The 10,029-nt window shown below is 44.2% G+C and overlaps 1 long non-coding RNA gene across 1 annotated transcript; it reads left to right on the top strand.

Moving 5' to 3' along the window:
• Positions 1–689: 689 nt before the first annotated feature.
• LOC122690220 lies at positions 690–1,120 on the top strand. Its single transcript, XR_006340014.1, has 3 exons — positions 690–723; positions 938–943; positions 986–1,120. It is a non-coding gene; the product is annotated as an uncharacterized LOC122690220 (long non-coding RNA).
• The last annotated feature ends 8,909 nt before the right edge of the window (positions 1,121–10,029 follow it).

Below are 10,029 nucleotides of genomic sequence, written 5' to 3'. Positions count from 1 at the left end.
ATCTCCCGTTTGACCACTTCTAATTTACCTTAATTCATGGACCTAACATTCCAGGTTCCTATGCAATATTGTTTTTTACAGCATTGAACTTGACTTCCATCACCAGTCATATCCACAACTGGGTATTGTCTTCACTTTGGCTCCATCTCTTCATTCTTTCTGGAGTTATTTCTCCACTGATCTCCAGTAGCATATTGGGCAACTACTGACCCAGGGAGTTCATCTTTCAGTGTCCTGTCTTTTTGCCTTTTCATACTGTTCATGGTGTTCTCAAGGTAAGAATACAAAAGTGGTTTGTCATTGCCCTTCCAGTGGACCACATATTTTCTGAACTCTCCGCCATGACCTGTCCATCTTGGGTGGCCCTACATGGCATGTACATACCTACGAGATGATGGAGTAGAAGGACGTGCCTTCATCTTCTCCTGTGAGAACTCCAAAATTACGACTTTCTTCTGAACAACCATCAAAAGGAGAATGTTGGATCCCACCTAAAAAGGTTACCCCACATCCAAGGGCAAAGGAGAAGCACCAGCAAGACAGTAGGAGAGGGGAAATCACATTTAGAATCAAACCCCATACCTGTCAGAGACGCTTGGAGAGCTCAAACCTTGTACACACCAGGACCCAGAGATCCCACAGAGACTGAGCCAGAACTGTGTTTGAGTGTCTCTTGTGGAGGTACAGGTCAGCAGTGGCCTGCTGCAGGGGCAGGGGCTCTGGGTTCAGTAGACCTGGGTATGGCATAAGCCCTCTTGGAGGAGGTTGCCATTAACCCCACCAGAGAGCTGCCAGAAGTTACACAGGACTGGGGAAAGAGACTCTTGGAGGGAACAAACAAAACCTTGTGTGCACCAGGACTCAGGAAAAAGGAGCAGTGGCCCCACAAGACACTAACCCAGACTTACTCGTGAGTGTCCAGGGGTCTCCAGCAGAGGTGTGGGTCAGTGGTGGCCTACTGAAGAGTCGGGGTTACTGAATGCAGCACTGCCTGTATGGGACCTTTGGAAGGAGGTGGCCATTGTCTTCATTACCTCCACCATAGTTTGGCCTCTGGTCAAACAACAGGGAAGGAACACAGCCCCACCCATCAACAGAAAATTGAATTAAACATTTACTGAGCATGGTTCTGCCCATCAGAACAAGACCCAGTTTCCCCCACAGTCAGTCTTTCCCATCAGGAAGCTTTTATAAGCCTCTTATCCTTATTCATCAGAGGGTAGACAGAATGGAACCCACACTCACAAAAAACTAACCAAACTGATCACAGGGGCCACAGCCTTGTCATACTCAATGAAACTATGAGCCATGCCATGTAGGGCCACCCAAGATGGATGGGTCATGGTGGAGGATTCTGACAAAACGTGGTCCACTGGAGAAGGGAATGGCAAATCACTTCAGTAGTCTTGCCTTGAGAACCCCATGAACAGTATGAAAACGCAAAAAGATAGGACACTGAAAGATGAACTCCACATGTCAGTAGGTGACCAATATGCTACTGGAAAAGAGTGGAGAAATAACTCCAGAAAGAATGAAGATCTATGTCCATTTCCAAGGCAAACCATTCAATACCACAGGAATCCAAGTCTATGCCCCAACCAGTAATGCTGAAGAAGCTGAAGTTGAACAGTTCTATGAAGACCTACAAGACCTTTTAGAACAAACACCCAAAAAAGATGTCCTTTTCATTATAGGGGACTGGATGGCAAAAGTAGGAAGTCAAGAGATACCTGGAGTAACAGGCAAATTTGGCCCTGGAATATAAAATGATGCACATCAAAGGCTAACAGAGTTGTGCCAAGAGAATGCACTGGTCATAGCAAACACCCTCTTCCAACAACACAAGAGAAGACTCTACACATGGACATCACCAGATGATCAATACCAAAATCAGGTTGATTATATTCTTTGCAGCCAAAAATGGAGAAGCTCTATACAGTCAGCAAAAACAAGACTGGGAGCTGACTGTGGCTCAGATCCTGAACTCCTTATTGCAAAATTCAAACTTAAATTGAGGAGAGTAGAGAAAACCATTAGACCTTTCAGGTATGACCTAAATCAAATCCCTTACATTTATACAATGGAAGTGACAAATAGATTCAAGGCATTAGATCTGATAGAATGCCTGAAGAACTGTGGATGGAGGTTCATGATATTGTACAGGAGGCAGTTATCAAGACCATCCCCCCCAAAAAAGAAATGCAAAAAGGCTAAACGGTTGTCTGAGGAGGCCTTAAAAATAGCTAAGAAAAGAGGAGAAGCTAAAGACAAAGGAAAAAAGGAAAGATACACCCATTTGAATGCAGAGTTCCACAGAATAGCAAGGAGAGAAAAGAAAGCCTTCCTCAGTATCAATGCAAAGAAATAGAGGAAAACAACATAATGGGAAAGACTAGAGATCTCTTCAAGAAAATTAGAGATACGAAGGGAATGTTTCATGCAAAGACGGGCACAATAAAGGATAGAAATGGTATGAGCCTAACAGAGCAGAAGATATTAACAGTAGGTGGCAACAATACACAGAAAAACTATACAAAACAGACTTTCAAGGCCCAGATAACCACAATCACTCACTTAGAGACAAACATCCTGGAATGGGAAGTCAAGTGGGCCTTAGGAAGCATCACTAGGAACAAAGCTAGTGGAGGTGATGGAATTCCGATTGAACTATCTCAGATGATGCTGTGAAAGTGCTGCACTCAATATGCCAGCAAATTGGGAAAACTCCGCACTGGCCAGAGGACTGGAAAAGGTCATTTTTTCATTCCAATCCCAAAGAAAGGAATGCCAAAGAATGCTCAAACTACCACACAACTGCACTCATCTCACATGCTAGCAAAGTAATGCTCAAAATTCTCCAAGCCAGGCTTCAACACTATGTGAACTGGGAGCATCCACATGTTCAAGCTGGATTTAGAAAAGGCAGAGGAACCCGAGACCAGATTGCCAACATCCGATGGATCACTGAAAAGGAAAGAGTTCCAGAAGAAAAACAAGATAGTTCTGCTTTATTGACTACGCCAAAGCCTTTGACTGCGTGGATCACAACAAACTGTGGAAAATTCTACAAAAGATGGGAATACCAGACCACCTGACCTGCCTCTTCAGAAATCTGTATGCAGGTCTAGAAGCAACAGTTAGAACTGGACATGGAACAACAGACTGCTTTCAAATTGGGAAAGGAGAACGTCAAAGCTATATATTGTCACCCTGCTTATTTAACTTACATGCAGCATACATCATGCACACTGCCATGCTGGATGAAGCACAAGCTAGAATCAAGATTACCAGGAGAAACATCAATAACCTCAGAAATGCAGATGAAACCACCCCTATGGCAGAAAGAGAAGAACAACTAAAGAGCCTCTTTATGAAAGTGGAAGTCGAGAGTGAAAAAGTTGGCTTAAAACTGAAAATTCAGAAAACAAAGATCATGGCATCTGGTCCTATCACTTCATGGAAAATAGATGGGGAAACGATGGAAACAGTGAGAGAATTTACTTTCTTGGGCTCTAAAATCACTGAGGATGGTGACTTTAGCCATGAAATTAAAAAACACTTGCTCCTCGGAAGAAAAGCTATGAGCAAAAAAGCTATGTTCTGATTTCTTTTGAATAAGGATTTTGTTGACGGCTTAAGATAATGATATATGGGCGCTGCAATTGACACAGAGAAGGTTCACTATAATGCTAAATGAAATAGAGTGCCAAACCTACTAAGTCGCGCCCAGGCTATTTGCAACCCCATGAACATATCCCTCCAGGCACCTCTGTCCGTGGAAACCTCCAGGCAAGAATACTGCAGTGGGTAGCCATTCCCTTCTCCAGGAGATGCTTCCCCAGGAGCTAATCTGGGTCTCCCACTTTGTAAATGGACTCTTTACTGTCTAGGCCTTGAGGGTGACTCTAATCACTGTTTAAGAAAAAAAAAATGACTGCCAAAATAGGAGGGCCTGGTTCCATCCCTGAATCGTAAAGAGTGTCCAGTTCATTTACTCAGTTCTGTCTGACCGGCTTTCCTATCCATCACTATTTCCTGGGGCATGCGTAAATTCATGTCCACCATGTCGGTGATGCTATCTAATCATTTTCCCCAATGTTGTCCCTTTCTCATCCTGTGTTTGATCTTTCCTGGCACCAGAAAAATCTCCTGGAAAACCCATTCGTGCTGATGAGTACTTTACTGACCAAACACCAAGCAATCTTACTAACCAATCAACCTGACCTGCCTCCTGAGAAATCTGTATTCAGGTCAAGAAACAACAGTTAGAACTGGACATTGAAAACCAGACTGGTTCCAAATTGGGACAGGAGTATGTCAAGGCTGCATATTGTCACCCTGTATATTTAACTTATATGCAGAGTACATCATGAGAAATGCCATGCAGGATGAAGCACAGGCTGGAATCAACACTGCCAGGAGAAACATCAATAACCTCAGAAATGCTTATGACACCACCCTTATGGCAAAAAGCGAAAAAAGAACTAAAGAGCCTCTTGCTGAAAGTCAAAGAAGAGAGTGGAAACATTGGCTTAAAAGTCAACATTTGGGTACCTACTTTGGCCACTTGATGCGAAGAACTGAATCATTGGAAAAGACCCTGTTGCTGGGAAAGATTGAAGACTTAAGGAGGAGACAGCAGAGAATGAGATGGTTGGATGGCATCACCTCCTCGATGTATAGGAATTTGAGGAAGTTCCCAGAGTGGGTGATGAACAGGGACCCTGGCGTGCTGCAGTCCATGGGGTTGCAAAGAGTCAGACATGACTCAGTGATTGGACTGAACTGAACAGGCTCATAGTTTCATTGATTTGCACAAGGCTGTGGTCCATGTAATCAGTTTGACAAGTTTTCTGTGACACTGGTTTTCATTCTGTCTGCCCTCTGGCAGATAAGGATAAGAGGCTTATGGAAGCTGCCTGCTGGGAGAGACTGACTGTGGGGGAAACTGGGTCTTATTCTGATGGGTGGGACCATGCTCAGCAAATGCTTAATCCAATTTTCTGTTGATGGGCAGGGCTGTCTTCCCTCCCTGTTGTTTGACCCGAGACCAAACTGAGGTGGAGGTAGTGAAGATAATGGCCACCTCCTTCCAAAGGTCCCAGGCAGGCACTGCTGCACTCAGTGCCCCCGACCCTGCAGCAGTACACTGCCGACCCACGCCTCTGCCAGGGACTCCTGGACTCTCACGGGCAAGGCTGGGTCAGTCCCTTGTGGGGGGGGAGGTCCCTGCTCCTTTCTCCCAGGTCCTGGGGCACACCGGGTTTTGTTTGTACCCTCCAAGAGCCTGTTTCCCCAGTCCTGTGTAAGTTCTGTAATCAAATCCCACTGGCCTCCACAGTCAGATTCCTTGGGGGTTCTCCGTTCCCTTGCCAGATCCCCAGGTTGGTAAATCTCTTGTGGGTCCTAGAACTTTCTGAACAGTGCGAGAATTTCTTTGGTATGATTGTTCTGCAGTTTGTGGGTCGTCTGCTCGGGGGCTCTATGGTTGGGGTTAATGGCGACCTCCTCCAAGAGGGCTTATGCCACAGGGTGTGTGACCAGGGCTCTTGCACCCAGAGCCCCTGCCCCTGCGGCAGGCCATGCCCACCCACCGTCCGTCCACAGGAGACACTCAAACACAGTCCTGACTCAGTCTCTGTGGGGTCTCTGAGCCCTGGTGTGCACATGGTTTACTTTGAGCCCTCCAAGCATCACTGGCGGGTATGGGATTTGATTCTAAACGAAATTTCACCCCTCCTACCATCTTGCTGGGGCTTCTCCTTTGCCCCTGGACGTGGGGTGTCTTTTTTTGGTGGGATCCAACATTCTCCTGTTGACAGTTGTTCAGCACTGAGTTGTAATTTTGGACTTCTCCCAGGAGAAGATGGGGGCATGTCCTTTTCCTCATCCATCTTGTATGGGAATCTTTGGTAAGATTCCCATAACACTGAATGGGGTTTTCCAAGAGATTTTTTGGTGCCAGGAAAGATTGAAAGCAGGTGGATAAAGGGACCACATTGCAAAAAGCAATTAGATGGCATCACCAACTGAATGGACATGAGTTTGAGCAAGCACGGGTGTTGGTGAAAGACAGGAAGGCTGGTCAGATAAGACTTAGCAAATGAACTGCACAATTTTCACAACCCAGAAATGGAACTGGGTCCTCCTATATTGGCATACAGTTTTTTGGTTTTTGTTTTTTGTTTTTTTACTGATTAGTGCCACTCTGATGGCTTAGACAGTAAATAGTCTGCTTACAATAAGGGAGACCCAGGTTTGACCCTGAGGAAGCTTCTGCTAGAGAAGGGAATGGCTACCCACTGCAGTATTCTTGCTGGAGAATTCCATGGACAGAGGAGCCTGGAGGGCTACAGTCCATGGGGTCACAAAGAATTGGACAATGACTGAAGTGACTGAGCACAGCACACAGCACACATGGTACTGTTATTCAATGTAAACTGCCTAGGACAAAGGACCATGGCAGCAAATTCATGTGTTCATTCACTAATTTAGTAAGTATTTATTGAGCACCTATTATGTTACATGTGCAACATTTTAAAACCCTGTTGGTACAACAGAAACAAAACAGATGATACCCTGCTCTCATGGGGTTTGCATTCTAGTGGAAAAAACATATAACAAATATTCATGCAATATATTAGGATGCCATGTGTGCTATTGGTCTGTTCCCCACAGGCCTGCAAAACTTGAAGTTGCTCAGAGACAGTGACAGAGACATTTGTGGTTTATTGGACAAGGGATCTTAAGCAAAGTGCCCTGAAGTGACACCCCACTGTTTGTGGCAGGTAGCAACTGGGATGTGGCAGCAGTCTTCACTACTCAGGGTCGTCAGAGGCTACTGTTCTTAGGGGGCAATTGATGTCAAGTGGGCTCATCAGTAATCAGGGGCTAATTAAGCTCTGTAATGAAGAGGATTGGCTAGTCATGTGAGTGAAGCAGGGACTGGTGGGTCAGGGGGTATATAGAGAGCATGAGAACAGCCATTTTGAATGGCCTGACTATACAGGCACTATATAGAAATGTAAAGTAGCAGCAGTGGTACCAAGTGACTTGTAGAGAGGGGACATCTGAGCAGACAGCTGAATAGAGACAGTGGCATTGGGGGCAAGTCTCTACAGGTCTCTTGCATTTCTGCCCAACTTTTAAGCAAAGGCATTGACAGCTTTTCTTCCAGATTATCTTTCCAAGGATATCTGTATAGCAAACTGCCCTTGGAGTACAGAGATGGTCTCTCCCTCTGAGGCCAACGGCAGATTTATTTCATGACCAAGCTAATAAAGATAATGTCCCCCTCCAGGACAAAGTTTGGGCAGAGTTGTTTGCAGCCCACTTAAGCGGTTGGGATTTTCCTAAACTTGAAGTTCCTCAGCTTTGACACAGAGCCTCTACGTTACAGTGGGCCTTTGGGCCCACTTCCTTATCACCTTGTGGAACTTAAGAAACGGGAAGCTCCCGCTGCTGGCTGTGTTTGTCTCTGTTCTGCCTGCCTCTGGGAAACTGGCAGCCAACTTCACAGCTTATAAGTAGGGTACTTCTTAGACTACTCAGTTTTTTATTGGGGGGGGCATTGCAATTTTATTCTGTTTTTGTTGTTGTTGTTGTTCTTTACTTGCTAAATCTTATCTGATTCTTTTTGCGACCCCATGGACTGTAGCCTGCCAGGCTCTGTCCATGGGATTCCCCAGGCAAGAATACTGAGTGGGTTGCCATTCCCTGTCCAGAGGATCTTCACAACCCAGGGATCAAACCTGCATCTTCTGGCAGATGGATTCTTTACCATCTGAGCCATCAGGGATGCCCCTTTTATTTTTTAGTGAAGTATAATTGATTTACAATATTATATTAGTGTCAGGTGTGTACCATAGTGATTCAATATTTTTATAGATTATACTCCACTTAAAATTATTGTGAAATAAAGGTTATATTTCTCTGTACTGTACAATATATTCTTGTTGTTTCTTTATTTTATATGTAGTAGTTTGTATCTCCCAATTCCATACACTTATCTAGTGGTGTTTTTTCTTAAATTGAAGTATAGTTGATGTACAATGTTGTGTTAGTTTCAGGTGTACAACACAGTGATTCAGTTACACATACATTAGGCCACTCAGTTTTGACAATTAATTTGGTTTCAAAGGCACTGAAGGAGGCCCTTGGTTATTAGGAGCCCATACCAAACCAATGCAGTACTTGGATGCAATCTCAAAAATGACAGAATGATCTCTGTTCGTTTCAAAGGCAAACCATTCAATATCACGGTAATCCAAGTCTATGTCCCAACCATTAATGCTGAAGAAGCTGAAGTTGAACTGTTCTATGAAGATGGACAAGACCTTTTAGAACTAACACCCAAAAAGGATGTCCTTTTCATTATAGGGGACTGGATGGCAAAAGTAGGAAGTCAAGAGATACCCGGAGTAACAGGCAAATTTGGCCTTGGAGTATGGAATGAAGCAGGGCAAGGCTAATAGAGTTTTGCCAAGAGAATGCACTGGTCATAGCAAACACCCTCTCCCAACAACACAAGAGAAGACTCTGCACATGGACATCACCAGATGGTCAACACCAAAATCAGATTGATTATACTCTTTGAAGCCAAAGATGGAGAAGCTCTATACAGTCAGCAAAAACAAGACCAGGAGCTGACTGTGGCTCAGATCATGAACTCCTTATTGCCAAATTCAGACTTAAATTGAAGAAAGTAGGGAAAACCACCAGACCATTCAGGTATGACCTAAATCAAATCCCTTATGACTATACAGTGGAAGTGAGAAATAGATTTAAGGGACTAGCTCTGATAGACAGAGTGCCTGATGAACTATGGACGGAGGTTCGTGACACTGTATAGGAGACAGGGATCAAGACCATCCCCATGGAAAAGAAATGTAAAAAGGCAAAATGGTTGTCTGAGGAGGCCTTACAAATAGCTTTGACAAGAAGAAAAGCAAAAAGCAAAGGAGAAAGGGAAAGATATTCCCATTTGAATGCAGAGTTCCACAGACTAGCAAGGAGAGATAAGAAAGCCTTCCTCAGTTATCAATGCAAAGAAATAGAGGAAAACAATAGGATGGGAAAGACTAGAGGTCTCTTCAAGAAAATTAGAGATACCAAGTGAACATTTCACACAAAGATGGGTTCGATAAAGGACAGAAATGGTACGGACCTAACACAAGCTGCAGATATTAAGAACAGGTGGCAAGAATACACAGAAGGACTGTACAAAAAAGATCTTCACAACCCAGATAATCACGATGGTGTGATCACTCACCTAGAGCCAGACATCCTGGACTGTGAAGTCAAGTGGGTGTTAGAAAGCATCACTACGAACAAAGCTAGTGGATGTGATGGAATTCCAGTTGAGCTATTTCAAATCCTGAAAGATGATGCTGTGAAAGAGCTGCACTCAATATGCCAGCAAATTTGGAAAACTCAGCAGTGGCCACAGGACTGGAAAAGGTCGGTTTTCATTCTAATCCCAAAGAAAGGCAATGCCAAAGAATGCTCAAACTACCACACAATTGCACTCATCTCACATGCTAGTAAAGTAATGCTCAAAATTCTCCAAGCCAGGCTTCAGCAGTATGTGAACCGTGAACTTCCAGATGTTCAAGCTGGATTTAGAAAAGGCAGAGGAACCAGAGATCAAATTGCCAACATCCACTGGATCATTGAAAAAGCCAGAGAGTTCCAGAAAAACATCTATTTCTCCTTTATTGATTATGCCAAAGCCTTTGACTGTGTGGATCACAATAAACTGTGGAAAACTCTTCAAGAGATGGGAATACCAGACCACCTGACCTGCCTATTGAGAAACCTGTATGCAGGTCAGGAAGCAACAGTTAGAACTGGACATGGAACAAAAGACTGGTTCCAAATAGGAAAAGGAGTACGTCAAGGCTGATATTGTCACCCTGCTTGTTAAACTTACATGCAGAGTACATCATGAGATATGCTGGGCTGGAAGAAGCACAGGCTGGAATCAAGATTGCCAGGAGAAATATCAATAACCTCGGATATGCAGATGGC

Source organism: Cervus elaphus, chromosome X (genome assembly GCF_910594005.1).
Source record: "Cervus elaphus chromosome X, mCerEla1.1, whole genome shotgun sequence".
Taxonomy (NCBI): Eukaryota; Metazoa; Chordata; class Mammalia; order Artiodactyla; family Cervidae; genus Cervus; species Cervus elaphus.
The sequence above is the reverse complement of the archived record's forward strand: the minus strand, read 5'-3'. Positions and strand labels throughout refer to the sequence as shown.